The sequence below is a fragment of the Carassius carassius genome, chromosome 48 (genome assembly GCF_963082965.1).
Source record: "Carassius carassius chromosome 48, fCarCar2.1, whole genome shotgun sequence".
NCBI lineage: Eukaryota > Metazoa > Chordata > Actinopteri > Cypriniformes > Cyprinidae > Carassius > Carassius carassius.
The window spans coordinates 9,061,390-9,079,918 of record NC_081802.1 but is presented as its reverse complement, the minus strand read 5'-3'; the positions used below and the strand labels follow the sequence as shown (position 1 = coordinate 9,079,918).

Genomic DNA, 18,529 nt, shown 5'->3' with positions numbered 1-18,529 from the left:
TTAAATATTTGCTATTGAATGTTCAAATAGGGAGTTTTGCTTGTTGTGTGTGTGTGTGTGTGTGTGTGTGAGAGAGAGAGACAGGGTCAGACAGTGGAGTCAGCTGTCTTAACCGTCCGTGGCTTGTGTACTGCAAACACATACAAGCTTCATCAGTGTGTCTGTTCTCCTTTCGGGCTTGAACTGATGGTAAAACTAATGACATTATTAACTGCCTTTACATTTTTTTTGAAAGATGAAGCTCGTGATTCTGGAAAGGGCCGTTACATGTCCGACGAGTGTTTGCTGTGTTCGGCCAATCACAATGCACTGGGTCAGTTGGCCAACCAGAGCAGACTGCGCTTGACTTTGTAGAAAATGTTTGAGAGAGGCGGGGCATAGAGGACCAACAATAATGTACAATATTTGAAAAATAATGAGTTTTTTTAACATTAAAGTATGTCAACATATTCTGTTACACCAAATACACAAAATAATAATATTTAAAAAAGCATCACATGACCCCTTTAAGGAAAGCGCTACTAACGTTGCTTTGGTTGCCATTAGGCCCACGTGAATTCTGTTGGCCAGCTTCTATTTAGCGAGTTCTGACTATTTGTAACAATGGAACTTAGTGGTTGTAAACATCCTTTATATATATGCACATATATAAGCATACAGTATATACCGCCCCCCCACCCCCTTACACTGATAACCATTTGTACAACCACTGTTTTACTACAAATACCACGGTTAAACTATGGTTAGTGTAGCAAAACCATGGTAAATATGTGGTTCCCATGGTTAAACATTAACCATGTTTTTTTTTTTTTTCATCTTCTTCTTTATTTTATTCTAATTATTTATTTATCTATATAGTAAAACCATGGTTAATTTTCGTGAGGGACTTTTTTTATTTATTTATTTTTTACTTTTTGTAGATTAAATAATTATTAGTCAGATGAACCGCTAAGTTTTCAATAATTCGCACCCCATAAACCACAACAAATTCTGCCCAAGCAAATGTCTAAACAAAGGAAGGAAATCGCTGAAATACTGTGCAAAATATTATCCATCCCCCCACCGAAGTCCACAGAGAATTGGCTGTATCATCTTCGCGACTCTTGTCTGAGCATCTGCTCCGTTCATTTGGTGAGATGAGGTGAAGTGAAGTGAGGGGGAAACCAAACGCTGTGAGCTTTTGTTCAGTGTCTCTCCTCGCGACCGGCGAAGCGCGCGCCGTTCCGAGCTCTTCTCAGCACGAGACACAGGCTGAGGACGAACACCGTGCTTTTTAAATGCTATAAACGAAGTAAGGAGTTAATTTCAACACATTTCTGAGGCTGAACAGATCTATACATTTTGAATGGTTTACCTCAGCGGCTGTTACCACCTACTCTGCTTTATCTGAGGCGACGCGGCATTCCTGTGGACTTTCTGAGGCGACAACGCGCTTTACTTCAGAGAAGGTGAGAACAAGCGACGGTATTGTTTCTAACTGATTGCGTCTCGCTTTATTATTAATGTATAATGTGGTGTATAGATGTTTTGTGTTCAGGACAGGCTATGTACAGCCTCCTTGCCGAGCGCAGTACCTCAGTGAGGACACTCAAGAGGACAAAACCAGGAGCACTAAAATAATGAACAGCTGTTCGGAGAAGAAGAATATTTATAAGCCATGTTTTGATTGACATCATGATCGAATATCAAGTATATGAAGAGTAGAGCGCTATATACTTTCTTAAATCAGATATTTGTACTGTTCTCAGGCTGTTGTGATCACTTAACAAATATTAAGTGATTTGCAAAGTACAAGTGGATGCAAATGCGACCCTCTCAGATGTCACATTGCTCTAGTAACCTTATAAAAGCTTGAGTGTTCTTGTCCTGTTTTCCCCAGATCTACTCAAGTGAGTCATTTACTTTGCCTTGATGTAACCCCCCACCTGCAAGCTGTCATTTGCAGTAATGCCTTGATGTGAAGTGGTTGAAAGAAATTCCATCAGAAACCGCTAGCAAGAATTTTGGGATGGAGAGTGGCCCCGCATTGTTTTTCTCCTTTGCAGAGTGTCAGCTGGATGCTGTTTAAAGCTGACAAGTGCTGAGCCAGTCTTGTGGCCGCCTTGACGACAGCGTGTTGCTGGTGAGAGTGGAAGACTGAGCCGAATTTCTCTTGGCATTCTGTCGTGAGTGACTCGGTTGTCTCTGTTCAGTCTGAACCCCTGAGTCTCTACCTGACGGAGCTCTCTAGGTGCCTCTTGCATCAGTCTGCAACAAGTCTTTATGCTGACAGGAGAAAAGTACAACAGAGTGACAGAGTCAACGCGAAGATGTGTGTTTTTTGTCAAAGAAATAGAAAAGTGGTGCGATTTGTGGCTCCAGGTGCCCTGGGGAAATTTTGCTGTTTGCAGCAAATTGGTTACTGTGTGGCAAGGTTCTTAGCGTTGCCCTCTTCTCTTCTCTTCTCTTCTCTTCTCTTCTCTTCTCTTCTCTTCTCTTCTCTTCTCTTCTCTTCTCTTCTCTTCTCTTCTCTACAAAGTTTGAGTCAAACTTTATGCAAATAAGACTTGCAGTGACTACCAATGAGAGCACTGACTGTCAGTTATTGCGCCTTTAGGGACTAATGGCACAGCATTTCGGCAACATCCAGCAATAACTTTAGTTTGGCTTTAGTTGTATAAACTGGTGTATTATATATTAGAGTTTTTTTTAAATAGCAAATCTGAAATCCTTTTTTTATGCTCTGAAAAAAAAACAGTGTAGAATTAATTTTAACTAAGAAATTGCTTGTAAATTTCACAAATAACTTCAAAGAAACAGCAAAACATGGAATTAAACATTTTTATTTAAACAAATATGTACAATAAAATTGTCCGTTTATTGGTTTTCACCATAAAATGACCGTTAGTTTATCAGTATTGACCAGGATTTTAGTATTAGCCCATCCTTTATATTTTAATTGACCAAATAAGCATATGAGTGTCTGCTGAGGCTGTTGCTAAACTCACACCCTTTCAACCTCATGCAGCCCTGTGCTGCTTGCATCTATATCAGGGTGAGTCCTCCGATACGGTGCTTCTAGGTTCAAAGACCTTTCTTTCTAACCCTGAGTCACAGCGGAGCAGCTCAGTTTTGCCAATCCAAGCAGCCTTTCAAGTTGGCTCCAGAACCTTTCTATATCTGCTTGGGGCATCCATTCTGCTCTTTATCTGAGCACCTTCTTCTTTTATAATCGTAAATACTAAAGAAGCACCTTTGAGCATGTTCTCTCTGGAAGAAAAAGTGGAAATTGCCTCTGAGCACTTTCGTTTTGGCGTTGGGTGACTTGTAGAGGGCACTTGATTGATTCTCCCATTTTAATAATGTGCGTTTCCCCTCGGCTGGGTAGTTTAGTGCCAACAATCATACGAGGGGGGGTTGTGCTGACAGGTGGAATTTAAATTGTACTTGAATAGCATCCAGACATCTAAATGCCTTCGGATTCCAAGAGATAATGTCCTTGTCATGAATTAATATACGCCGTGTTTAATGGACCAATTCTACTAAAATTACTCAATACATTTTTGGTAGATGTAATTTAAGGAAACTTTGTGCTAGTTTTGAGTTCCTGCATAAGCCGACTGCTGATATGTGATGGAGACCATGTTTAATTATGCGAAGTTGATGGTCTGTTTGTGTTGGGGGTGAATAGATGCCCATAAATGTCTTAAGTTAAGTTACATCCAGGTCAAAATGGATCAGGTCTACTAAAATTACTCAATGCATTTTTGGTAAATGAAATTTAAGGAAACTTAGTGCTAGTTTTGTGTTCCTGCTTTCTTGATGTGACAAAGGCTGTGTTTAATTACACAAAGTTAATAGTCTGTTTTTGTTGTAAATAGATGCCAGTATATGTCTTAATTTATGTCCACAGTCATCCAAGTTGGTGACTTACCTTGTGTGCACACTCTTGATTGACAACTGACAAGAAAGAGTAGCTGTGTTTAATCCCATGAGCCAGAGGAACTGGTTTTCAGCTGCTGTCTCTACTACATGTGTCACCTGCCAATCCGCCAAAGTCTGAATATTTATTGGCGCCCAGACTTGGAATACATTATTCAGAAAGGGCATTTGCCGCCTTAAACACCATAAATGAATCATGACACCTGGTCTGTGTTTTGCTGGTTTTCGAAATGGGACTGTAAGAGTTTAACTTCGCAGAGGGAGAAGAAAAGATAAATTTTAATTTCTTTTTCTGTCTTGAATAGATTCCATTTGGCTCGCAGGTCCGATCAAGACAAAAACACACTACCTCATGGTTTAAAGATTCATTTAGAAAATGTTTTACTGCTTACCCTGTGGGAGAGGTCCAGAAGGAAAGAAGCCTGATAATTATGCCAGCAATTTGCACAGTGCTCCAATACAAGCGTCTCTCTCTCTTGTTCCCTGGTATTTTTATCCTGTGTTTTCAGCACTGGACAGCTCCCAAGCATTGGCCATTGTGCACACAGCTGCTGGCTGCTAATAAATGAACAAGACCAGCAGCGTCGCTGAAAATAATATTTGCTCCACGAAGAAAATGGCCTGTTGGAGTTCTTCCTCTTCGCGTTTGCATTTGGGACGACAGCAAAGCTGAGAAAAGATTGATGAGTGGTGGTTCACAGGACAAATGGCCTTGTGGCTCCAGCTGCATTCATCTTAGACTCACAAGTGCTTGGAATTTTTTCAGATTCTCCACATTCGTGTGCTGAAGAGATATGGAATTAAAGGGATAGTTCTCTCAAAAATGAAATTCTGGCATGCTCTTGCTCTCAAGCCATTGCAAAATTCTATGACCTTCTTTCTATCGATCACAAAGTAAGATAATTTGAAGGGTTGCAGTGGTTCTAGTGCGTGCAACGGAAGCCAGTTGGGGTCCAAAACAACACTAGACCAATTCCATTGACAAAAACCATTAATATATATATATATTTGGGTTCTACTAAAGAAAGTAATGAATTTGAGGCTGTGTTTCCAATACAATTACACAATTCATTGCTTAAATAACATTTGGTGAACCAGTTCACCCAATCGGACTTTACCGTCTGAAAGAGGTCTTGACACGAGTCAGCAAAGATCTACAGGTTACTCAATCAAAACTCACATTAGAATGTGCCTGACAGTCACTCCGACCCCAAATATATATATACCTCCATATATCTTATGATTCCAACTCATATAGTGCTTCAGTTACTCCAAATGTAATCTAAACAGAGAACAGCACAAACATGTCCAATGTTCAAACTGTCTGCTGCGGGTTTCATAAAAGGGGGCAAAATGTGTGTTTGTGATGCTGAACCGCATGAAGTATAACAAATAAAATGTATAGGAAATATAACCATGATCTGATGGCAGTAGTCTCAAGACAACAACAGTACACTAACAGCAGTTTTCTCGGTTAATGGTTACAACAGTTCTCGAGTCATGAGGAAACAGTTTGAACTCGGACATGCCCGTGCAAAACTGATGAGTTGCTGATACAAGCATGCGTGACTTGAATGTTAGTTCCCTTATGGTTTCTCCTGGTTTATGTAAAAGGTGAGTAAAGTTTCACTTTATATTATTTAGACATGTAAAACATCCAGATTTCATATAATTATAGGGTGCTTTAACGATAACGCTGTAAATACGTAATGCAATTGCGTGATTACATAAACTAACTTAGTTAATAATTTTTCTGAACAAAGGCCCGCGAAACCCCCTCACCCCACCCCTCCGTGCTGCCTCTGTATGGAATGAAAGTTATAGACATATTAGTTTGCATATTTTCCTCATAAGTAGTCTATAATCTATCCCACATCATACTGACAAGAAATTTTGGAGAAACTTGGAAAAATTAGGAAAAACTAAGAAAGTTAGGAACTGTAGCTCAAACCATTCAAATTTGTAATACTGATCGCAAATGTCCATTGGAACTATGCTTTCATGAAAAATGAATGTTCATTTTTGGGTGAACCGTTACTTTAAGCATGCAAATATTTACTGCACCACTGTACTGTAAATCAGAAAATTCTGAAGTGAGGAAACCGAATTGCTCTGCACGACTTGCGTTTATTAATCCTCATCTGATTCTCTTTGTCTCTGCTTTAGAAGAACCTCAGTAATCTTACAACTACTGTCTTGTGTTCACCATGTGAAACGCACGGGGAAACAAAATATAATTAATTTCTTTCAAATCCCTGTATTTCTGGTTGCACCCTTTCTTTCTGTTCCCATTGTCAGGCTTCATAAATGTAATCTGCACATGCCATATCATTCTGTCAGAGATTAGTTTGCCCTGGCAATGAGGTTTTCTCTTTGCCAGATATTTCAATGTATCATTCATTAACATAGAAATGACTTTTATAGAGGTTCAGATTGTGTCGTTGGGTTCATACTACAGTATTACATAGTACGAGGAACAGTTTTTTTTTTTGCTTATTGATTCCCTCTGCTTGATGAGAAACATGTTGACGCATGTGAGCTACTTATTTGTTTCACCAACAGTGAATGTAATTGGATAGATGTTTGTAGATTTATTGGATTTCTGTGCATGCAGATACAGTGCATTGTTCTGTAGTTTTTCAGTCACTTGTGCGCCTTCTCTTAAAGGGGCAGTTCACCCAAAAATTATGCATCATGTCATTTCTTTCTTTTGAGGAACACAAAAGAAGAATTTCTCTCATTTTGTTACTCGTTTTGTTACTTCTCGCATTCTTTTGTGTTTATAAAAAAATTTTTTTATTATTAAAATTTTTTATTAAGATTTATTTTTATTTAAGTTTTAGTTTGAATCTAATTCTTTTACAATTTTTTGTTGTAGTTAACAGTAACAACACTGTGAGTAAATGATGACAGAATTTGCATTTTTAAGCAAACTATTCCTTTAAGCAATGTACTTCAGTCAGATTAGATTTTAATAAATTATTTCTCTACTGAATGTTTTTTTTTTTTGGAAGGATGTTTCATCAGCTAAACAATCGCTATGCTTTTAATCAACAGCACAATCCATTACACACTGTATTTCTATTCTTCACAGCCTTATTTTCATTCCTGTATAATAAGGCTATGCTGAGCTTTACTAGATGATTGAGACACGACAGTTGGGAAGTTTATGTCAAAATCTCTCTTGTCCTGGAATCAGATCACAGCTGGGATCAGCTGTTCCAGGATCAGTCTGTCCACCTTGACAACCCCGCCAGACTGAAATATACACCACTGACTGAACGTGTAAGTCTCAATTTGCCCAGTGCATCTCAGGTCAAAAGTTCTCACAGTGGGTTTTCTTTGCATTTAGTGGCCTGTAATACGATTTCCAATGCCACGGTTTAACACAAAGGCACAAATTACAGCTTTTATAAGATTTGTGTGTTGACTTACAACAGAGCCTGAAACTAAAACATGAGCCGTGGATGTAATTTAAAAGCTTATGCTATTCCCGTTTTTTTCTACAGATGCTATATTGTCAACAAAGTGAAAGATGTGCTTTGGATTTGCATTTCCTCTAGAAATATTACAATGGTTATTAGTGACCACATCTAAACAACAGGCCTTCAGTCTAATTGTCTTTGAGAACAAAACTTATATTGTACATACTGATATGATAATGGAGGAGGTATGTTGCACATTGGCCATTGACATTGATACTGGAGAGCCTTTCTGCATGCTTTGAAGTGCACTTCCTATGCACTTCTAGCTCCCCCACTTCAAAGTAACCATTTAATGTCTTCACACATATAATCATAATCCAAAGCATCATTTAAGATACGTTTCTTGCATCTTTTATTTTCATTTTCTGCACCTCCAAAATGTGTTGCCTTTATCTCCAACTGTTATTCTCATTAGTGAATGGCTTTCTTCAATGCCCTTCTGAGTGTCTTTTACTTGTGCCCTACAAATGCAAAATATAAGAAAGAACAGGTCCTGGTGTCCACCGCTGGTCGGCTCTGTGCCATTTCTGCCCACCTTTGTGTAATTAACAGGCCCTGGAATTTATCTCTGTCTAGGTTTTAATTATCTAGAGCCAATACTCTGAACTCTTTGACTTTTCTTATTGTGCCTATGCCAAGTGTTCTTGACTATATGGCAAGAGGAATACTTTGTTTGCTTTATTTGGCTGATATCGATCAGGGCTGGTTAAGAGGTTAATTGTTAATGTTGTTTCAAATGAGAGACTTGTGCAACGTCCTTCATACAGATTATGCGTTGTGTTATGTGTTACAAAACACAGGAGATTTTAAAATCTCGACTTTGTTACCATGATTTTTTGGTTAACAACTGAAAAATGGATATCTGTAGAAATATTAGCATTAAATTATACTCTAGATATGAACCTTGTAGTTTAGTGACCTTTAAAAGGGCATCTACAACTGAACATATAATAAAATAGATTTAAAATAAAACTTGGCTTGAGACAGTATTGTAATTTTTGACTAAAACGATAAATTTTTAGTTAAGTGAAATAATGGTGAATTTTTTTTTTTAAATTTAAAAAAAAATTTGAAATGTTGTTTTGCATACTAACTGAAATAAAATGTTTAAGTTGAAATATATAATAAACAAAAAATGTCTATATTAAAGAAATTAAAAAAAATATAAAACAGTTTCTAAAATCTACTAAAATTAAAATGAAAACTAAAAATGAAATGTAAAAATAAAATATAAACATAAGCTTAAAAAATCTTACTTAAAAAATGTAAAACAAATATGAAAAAACTAACTGAAATAAGTTGAAATATATAAATAATAAAATATAAAAATATATAAATATTAAACAAAATTATTAAAGGTAAATTAAAATTAAAAAATAAAACTGAAAATATAAAAATAAGCAAAGATAAATATTAATTCATGCTATTATACTATGTAAATAATTCTAGAATAACAATTGCTAAAAACATTCATGTTTCTCACAGAATGTTTAAAACCTGCTTTAAAATCACCTTATAAAAGGAAAACCCAACAGTTTTATAGAAGGGCACTTGAATCACAGAAAAGTACCTTACATTTGACAAAGGAACCTTTCTGTTTTCTTACATTTCGTCAAAAACACCAACCACCCTCCTGCAGTTTTGCCGTTTGATTAAAAGTGTGTGTCTCCAGGCCAGTGCTGGATCTAAGTTCCACCTCATTTTCAGTGACCTTCATTGTTCTGACAGGAAGAGGTCAAAACGGGCCAGACCGGTTCTTCTGTTTTTCCCTACAGTGAAGTAAAAGAAAGGACAACAATGAAGGTAATCAGTGTATCCAGTCTGGTTGTCAGTAGGTTTCATACTGTGTTAATGGCAGCCGGATGAAGAAAATCCACTGCCCATGCCTTCCTGTCAATCAATATGGAATAATATCAGAACCAATACTAAATCAAGAACCATTTTAGCTCCTTTAGCTCCTTTGGGGGGGTTAGATGAATATTTGCATTTAACACAACCTTGTTGACATATTGGATAAACTGAAAATGAATGGGACTATTTTCTAGAAGATGTAAAAGCAGAAATGCAAAGCTTATCATTTTATAAACATGCTTGCATTAATTTTTCCTGTCAAAACCTGTGTATTATTTGAGCTGTGCCTGTGATTTATTTATTTTCCCCTCAGTCCCTCAGAATGAAATTTTGTGGTGATCACATTAAGAAGCACCACTGCAGGATGCTTGTAATTCACTGTAAGCTAGATGCTGTGCTCTCTTTTGTTGTTTGTTCATAAGTAAGAATACATTTGAGCATGTTCATTGTGGCGAAGAAACAGATTCATCTCCTTCTGGTCATGATGAGAAGGTCAGAATGCTGCTTTGGGGAGTTTAGTGTATGAAATGCAATCACGCCGCTTGATTACACTGGCATTCATCATCATCGCACAAAGATACTGTCCTCTTCCCGTCTCACAATCAAAGACATCTCTTCATATAGTGGGTGGTGCACATTCATAAATGCCTAGACTTGTAGACGGACCACTGGAATGACTTTTTAATTAAATACCCATTCTGCTAGGGACAATCAGTGCGATTGGGGATTTTAACCAAAATCTTTCTGTTTTGTCTGGATTAATTATCTCTTTCCTTTAGTAGTGCGCTGATAGTAAAGGTCAGAGCTGAATGAATGACTCTTCTGAGTTCTTTTTAGTAAGTCAAAAACAAACAGATTGTCCAGTTTAGTCCCCATCCACAAACATGGCTCTTTTATGCCACTTCGTTTTAGTGAATCAAAAACATACAGTTCAACCTGTGTAATCTGATTCACAAGCAAGTGACTCTTATGAGCCACTTCTTTTTCAAAAATCAGAAACATACAACTCGACCAGTGTAGTCAGATTTACAAGTGACTCTTTTGAACTGCTTCTTTTAAGTAAATCGGAAACGTACAACACAACCTGTGTAGTTAGATACTTATGAGTCAGTTCTTTGTAGTGAATCAAAACCATACAGCTTGAGCACTGTAGTCAGATTCACAAAACAAATTAGGAACCAGTGACTCTCATGAGACGATTCTTATAGTGAACCATTCAAAAAGATGATTTACCAGTTTGAAACACTGTCCTTTATGGTTTAGCAGAGAGAAAAATTTTGTATATAAATGGGGGTTTTAACACAGTACACGATTTTTTTGTAATCTTTCCACTTAGAGGTGCTTAGAGGTAGAGTCCGGTTGAATGATGTGTTTGCTATTCTTTAGTAGTGTGGCGATAGTAAAGGTCAGAGCTGAATGGTGTTCCTGAGTGCCTGTGTGTGTTTAGTGATGATATACTCATCCCTGCTTTTCTACTCCAGTACCACAGTGTTATTCTTCTTACCATCGCTATTGCAGTGAATTGCATGGCCTCTTCAAAGGAAGTCTTAGTGCTAAGCAAATGCTAACTTCAACCATAATAAGCCGTTTTATGAGGCTTTGTCAAACTTGTACTTGCAAAATAGATTGACTGGACTCTCCCTTCATGTTCTTTATGTTTCCTTCCACACTTTTTTGCAGTCATCACCACTGTTTGTGTTTAATTAGCCTGCGGGGAGTAGCCCTGTCTTCCCTCCTTCGAGCAGGATTATGTATCACTGTGTTGGGAGTAGAGCTATTCTCCCTTCATTAATTATACACAGCATATCCAGCAAACAGTCTAGTTGCCTGGCCAATAAATAAATAAAAACCCCGTTATGAGATAATAAAGTCGACATGAAAGTCAACTGCCCACAGTGGTCCGAGTCAAGTTTTTAAGGTTTTAGACCGCCAAGATGTCCAAGCCAACTTCAGATTACCACTTTCTGAAAATACTTGTGTTTTATGCATTCAGTTGTAGTATAACGACTGCTTGGCTTTCATGTACAAAGTACATTTTCTCTTTGCTGATGTTGTAAATTATACATGGCAGAGCTTCAAACCGGTTCAAGTAACTCGTAAAAATTTCTGATTACACTGGTTGCACTGTATGTTTTTGATTCACTGCAAAGATGTGGCTCAAATGGACTCATTCCTTCATGAATTGGACTACATTGTTTGCAACTTGTTTTTGATTCATCTAAAAAGAACCAGCTCATCAGAGTCATTTATTCGTGAACCAGATTACACTGGTTGCACTGTATACTTTTGATTCACTTCACGTGCTGTGAAAGTGAAACAAAAATAATCTGGGGAAGTCACCGATCCTTGGCCGCAAGGGGGTTAAAAAGACCAGGTCAACTGGGGTCATTTGTTCATGAGCCAGACTACACTATTCACGCTGTTTGTATTTGAAAATAACTAGCTTGTAAGAGTCGTTTGTTTGTGAATTAAACTACACACGGTTTGTTTTTGAATCACTAAAAAGAACCTTAAGATTCTTAGAGTATAAAGCCCCTTTCACACTGCGATTCCCGAAAATACACAGCTAATGTGTCCCGGCAATTGTTCCCGGGTAGCTAGATTTTGCCCCTTTCACACGGCCAGTGATTACCTGGAATAAGTGCGTGGTTCACACACAACCCGTAAAGGTCCCGTAAAGACAGGTGACATCAGGATGTGACGTGTAATGTACAAGTCGAAGATGCTAGGCACGTTAACTTTCACTTAAGCTAGCGTACGATCTCAGCTTCAGCACGGATAGTGAGGAACTAACTGATCTCTGCTTCATTACAGTTTGTGTATATTTTTTGCCTCACAAACTTTGATCTACCTTCAAAACACCTGGTAGAAAAGTTGCGTGATAACGTGCGTCATCACTACGACACACACTTTACGGCATTACATCAGGTTTTTGTTCACACAGAGCTCATTCCGGGACTGAATCTGGCAATGTTACTAGGTCCCCAAACTGGGATCAGTCCCAGAATAAATCCCGGGACGTGTTTGCTTTCACACAGAAGGCGACCCGGCAATGTTCCGGCAATTTTCCGGGTCCAACGTGCAGTGTGAAAGGGGCTTAAGAGTAATTTGTTTGTGAATCGGATTACAGCAATCCGAGTCAGTCTTTTAAAGTATTAAAGTGGCAAACTACCCAAACCAGCTTCAAAATAAACCAGCTTCAAAATACCACTTTCTGAAAATACTCATGCATTTTATGCATTCACTCTGCCATGCAGTACTGAACATTATAATATCGTATAATGACACCTGCTTGTTGACGCACATATGCATTTGCCGGGGGTTATTCCCATTTGTAATTCAAGTATAGCTTCCGTCATGCACTTTCTGGCTGTTTGTAGCAAGAGGAAATGAACATTAACTGAAACTCCTTGAGAACATTTGAAGTATCAATAAAGATCGAGGCTTTCCCATAAGGGGCTGGAACAGTTGGCGTCTCTGACAGGATGGCATTCATCAGACCTGTTAGCGCTGGATTGTTTCAGGTTGCACAGGCAGAGAGAGGAATCGCACACTGTCTCCCCAGGCGAGCCGCGTGAAGAGTTTGGCGTGAAAGTGGGACTTCAGCGGTGAGAGATGATTTACACAGATCTCGGGCTCAAAGAGTTCTTCTTACACAGAAGGGAAGGTGAGGGACCATGTGATACGGTAGATTGAGGTTATAGTGACTGATGAAGGGCAATGAAATATTCCTTTGTTCGATTTTCTTTCAAAGTTTAATAAGTGCAACCCAATGTAATGGTGGATATTGGATCGTGTAAAACACAGGGGTGTCACAGTGTTGTGGTTTATCCTGAGAAGGTTGTTGCAATATCTCTGCTGCGTGCTAATGAAAGCTTAAAGATGTCCACCTCTTGAATAAAATCAAGAGCTGGCTACAAATATTGATCTTTCCAACGACCCTGAGGTTTATATTTAAAATCCCAAGATCGGTCAGCTTGTCTATGCCAGTCTTTTAACGACCAATGTAGCCCAATTCACAAGAGAATGACTGTTATGAACCAGTTATATGATATAATGGAGTGGGTGGGGAAGAATGGTGGTCTGTGTAGCTGGTGGAAATCTGAGCCAATCCCTCGCGGTGTTAACATTCATCAGACTTCTGCTCCACTATCAGACACACTCATATGGTTCTCTGCAGGAGGGGAAGAGAAAATCCAGACAGATAGGTGAAGCGGGAGAGACTGTGTATCATGTTATAGACAGTACCTGTCACAATTTGTGCTACAAGCACAAGGTTTCTAGATTGAATTCCCTTCTTGATGCATTCCTTTAAAAATGCAGTTGATGAAGATGAGGAAGACCATTTGACATCCGGCAATGAAGTCTTGTCTGCATTGCAGCATTTTTAGGCCTAGAACTGACCTCTTAGAAAGGAAGAAGCAATCTGACGAACATGGCAAAAATATCCTATCACAGTGTTTTTAATGTATTTATTTTTATTGTATTTAGGGGGGGGGGGGTAATATTTTTATGTATAATAATATAGAATAAATATATTTAAAAATACATTTGTAAAAATTATTATATTTATATATTTGGGAAATATTTATAGTTTGAATATATTCATGTTTATTAATTCATATAAATGTTTTTTTTAATTTAATTATTTTTAAATAGTAATAATTAATTTTTAATTTAAAAAAATAATTAATCGTATTAATTAATAACATTACTATTATAAAAAGAATTCAAATATAAACAATGGAATTTTTATTAAAAATTTAATAAAATTGAATATACAAAGTGTATACTGTTATTTAACGGTTGCACCCTGACTTTTGGAAATTGTAGATCTTTTGTAGCACCTGTTTGTGCTTTTGTATGCAGTTAGCATCATCAGTAAGCGCTGAGGCTAAGTTTATAGCTACATTTATCATGGTTCAATTACATTTCTGCCAGCAAAATCCAGCCATTTCCAAAGAATCCATGTGATCAGGAATTTGGGATCAACAGAAAGCTTCTGATTTTGTACATCACCATTGAAAATAGACCTGTTTTGTCTGTGAAGTTTCACAAAAATTCGCTAATATGACCTTAAATGTTTCTCCAGCGTGACACAATGGTGAGGTTGTGTTCCTCATGTGAATATGTAGACGTCCGGTAACAAATCATCGCTTCAGATTTCCTAATCTGAGGAAAACCAGTGTAATTCTCCATTGCAGCTGCTAAAAGGGATTAATTAAATACAATGGGATTAAAGGCTATTACCTCAAGTCCCACATGCTTCGGGATCAGGCAGCAGCATTATGAATGAGAACATCTGCCCGACACTTCCACTCTCATCAATAACACTGTCTCTTTGATCAATGCACTGCATGTGCCATGTGCGCCGCTCCGCTTGCTTTACATCGCCCTAATTAGGCCAGACCGGGAAACCTGTTGCGTGATATTTGGGTAAAAGACTTTAAATGATCAAATGACAGCAGTGTGTTTACTCATTCTAATTGATTTTTGATGTTAGCAATGCCAGTAAGACCACTCTTTATGTAGTTTTAAATAGAAAGTGTTTATTTTTAAAAGTATACATTCATTTTTGGCTATATATATATATATATATGTGTGTGTGTGTGTGTGTGTGGAGCTTAATATTGAAATTGCTCTCATCTGCAAATGTTTCACTGGATTTCCCTCTTCTTTATGGCTTACAATACTATAACGTAAAACATGCTTTTTTGCTTTAATAGAAATTTCTATTGAAACTAAAACTTCCTTTTCTTTCTCCTTCGTCCTCTAAATCCCGTTTTACTCGCATATAAGGAGTCTAATTAAAAACTTTATGGCAGGTCCTAAGATTTTTATAGTCATCTGTGTGATATCCGTCTTGTGTTGAAAAGTAAAGAGACACATAAAAAAGCAGTCAGGATACAGTAAAGAGAGAATTTAAACAGGGACATGGTGAATTGAATTATTCCCTGCTCAAATAAAACAGACTCTGCAAATTTGATAAAGATTTAGTGCTCTGAATAAGGTGATAACACAGCATTAAGATTCGTCGAGAAAGCGCACTTTGTCACATTTAATGTGGAGCAGCTGTTTTCATGTTTGCAGATTTGTTCATTAGCATTTTTGTCGCGAGCAACCGAGACAAAGCCCTTGAGATGCGTTTGCAAAGAATTTGTTACTAGTTTCTTGCTCTCTTGTTGTTTCCCGAACTCTCTGTTTCTGCTTCTTGCTAACAATACCATTTCAGCAGTCTGAGTTATTGGGAGAATACATGAAATGATTTGATGAGTATCCCCACAGATGGTGTGACGGTGTCAGACATCATGTTGCTTAATGCTTTTAAAAATCCTTGACATAAACCATGACAAAACTGGGTCTAACAGCTGTCAAGGAAAAGTCAACACAATATTGCACTGGTACTCTACTACTAACATCTGCATTTATCTTTAGTTATATGGTCAGTATGTATGTATGCATGTATATGCTCTTAGTTATTATCTTTAGCAAATACGCCCTCTCAAATAGGGTGAAAACCTTTTTTTATTTGTTTATTTTTTTTATTTGCTAACTATATATATATATATATATATATATATATATATATATATAAAACTGCATGAATAATGTGAACGCATTTTGAGATTTTGTTCCTTAATGTGAAGAGTATTTCACATTTGCATCTTGACATGGAGACTTCAGACAATAATGGTTATACCTCAATCCAAAATCTATCTTACAGATTTTATCTAGGACATATCTGAAGTTGCACAAGTCACGATAGGTGTTTTCTTTAGTAGACATTTTGTATTAACTTGTTGGACACGCTCTCTTGCATCACCCCCATCTCATCTTTGATAACAGCCAGAGTTGATAAATACCTTGGAAACTGGGATTCTTGTTACTAATTATTTTGAAACACTTTTGAACTGTTAAAATCCAATTACTTGGATTTATTTGCCATGTGGCTGCAAAAAAAAAAAACATACTGAGGAAAAAACTTGTGTTGACGCTCCAGCACAGAAGGTTTGGACACAGAAGGTCTGTTTAAATTGTGCCCTTGGGAACAAAAGCCAGCAGCCAAGATTCTCTCACTGAGCCAGAAATAGTGACCTGAATTTCCAGTGACTTACTTGCCACGCAACAGTTCCATAAGATGGCATGTTTTGTCCGGCTATAGACAGTTCACCAAAAAATGACACTTCAATCATTCAAATCTTAAATGAATTTCTATGTATCAGTGGAACACAAAAAGAGATGTTTTGAAGAATGTTCACGTCGCTCTTAATCAATGTAAACAGTGACCAAGGGCTGTCAGGCTCCAAAAAAGCTAAAAAATGTGATCCATTTAACTTGTACACTCGGATGAACTCAATAGCTTTGTGTAAGAAACACTGAATTTAACCATATAATGTTTGACATATGAAATAATAATCAGAAGAAGTTAATTGTCAAAAGTTAAAAGTTGAGTGTCATATTTGAGACGAAAGGAAGAAGAAGAAAAAACACCTCAATATTTTATTTAAAGGCCCAAACTGAGCAAAATTATGCAATTTGGTAGCAGTATAACAGGCTACTTACTTAAAATGCATATAAATATCACCTTATATCTCCCTATAATTAGTAAGATGATTTTTAAATGCTATTTTATAATCAAAACCTGATGTTACATATTTGATAGTCACATTTTAACTTGTTTTTTCTAAGAAAATAAAAATGTATATCAAATAAATCTAAATTGATCCAATCTAGAAAGTTTTTATCAGACAACACAAGGGATGTAGATTGTTTTGAATTTTGGAAAATTTTGAGGTATTGAATTTGCCTGTCAAATATGATACATAAAAAATAAAAATTAAAATAAAAAAAAATTTATGCATATAGCAGACGCTCTTATCCAAAGCAACTTACAGTGCAATCAGGCTATCAATTTTGACATATCATGTGTTCACAGGGAATTGAACTCCCAACTTTGCGCTTGATAGCGCAGTGCTCTACCAGTTGAGCTACAGGAACACTAGACTTTATAGGGTGGGAAAGAGCAATATGAACAATTGCCCAAATATCACACAGAAGAAATAAGTCATAGAGGGTTTGAACAACATGAATGTGAGTAAATCATGACGGATTCGACATTTTTGGGTGAACCATCCCTTCAAGCGAACAATGAATTGTGCTCCAGTGCAATAAAAAAAAAAATACTGGGAAATACCCAAGACATGCCATTTATTTTGACAGTGTCGCTCATGGCAGTTTGCCATACGTCCTCGAAAATGAGAAAGCGTTGCATTTTTGGACACTCTTATTAGGTTTTACATCAAACCGCTGGAGATAAGTAAATAAAAAGCTGCAAACGGAGCTCACACCACTGCTCTCTTTCACAACGAGTCGATGCTTCTGAATCAATATGGCACCAGGGGTTTATTATGTCTGACTGACACTAAGAAATATTGGTGTGACCCTTACACTTTTGAGTGATTTGGTTCTTTCAAGGGTATTTTCTCCTCTTCTTTCGCACCTTTCGTTTTCTTTTCTCTTTTTGAAAATCCCCCTTTAACACCTCTGATATATACAGCTTCATGACTCATTAAGAGTTTAGAGTCTGATCATTTTAATTAGCACAAACACAAACAGACCGTACAACTTCCTAATGCAGCTATTTGAGTGTTAATCTCTCTATTTTTATCGTCTAGAGTCTTTTGTCTTGTTTGTTTTTGTTCGGATGTCTTCAAGTCTTCCTGTCTCCCTTTCTATTTTGGTATGTTAGCAGGACAATTTCACTATAAGATCCGGTTAGACCTTGTTATTTTCCACCTGAATCATCTTCCTTGTGAAAACTGAGGTTCAATTTCTGGTCAGCTTCTTTTGGTTGTTTACTCTATGTATTTAAGTCATTATTTACCGAAATCTTTTCCTCCAGTGAGATGTTAACAGGATCATTGAGTCAGTGAGTGTCAACATTTTCAAAAGTTAAAGAATTTGCGACGGCTGAATGTAACATTTTTAAATGTAAGTTTATTTGTTTACAGGGGCAGTGCACATTAATAAACATAACTGTAAATGTGCCAGAATTAGCCAAAAAGACTTGCATCTGTAGAACCTTGACAGAATGTTGAAAGGTCACCCTAAAAAAGAGCATCATTACATATGTCAAAAAAATAATGTGCACATTACTTTTACAAGAAGCAAAGGTCCAGGGAGTACATGCATTTACTAGAAAACCTACATTACTGGATGTTAGAAAATGCTGACCTGAGTGGCTTCGACATGCTGTCTGTAAAAGACAATAA

General features: G+C 37.1%; 1 protein-coding gene across 2 annotated transcripts in view; it reads left to right on the top strand.

The window, feature by feature from the left end:
* Positions 1–1,059: 1,059 nt before the first annotated feature.
* Positions 1,060–18,529, top strand: part of LOC132131449 (neurocan core protein-like) — a 115,337-nt gene continuing 97,867 nt past the window's right edge. Inside the window, exon 1 of one of the 2 annotated variants that reach the window (XM_059543474.1) lies at positions 1,060–1,448. The gene's annotated coding sequence lies outside the window, so the exon portion shown is untranslated. The remainder of the gene's footprint in view (positions 1,449–18,529) is intronic. The other variant, XM_059543473.1, reaches the window with a different exon arrangement.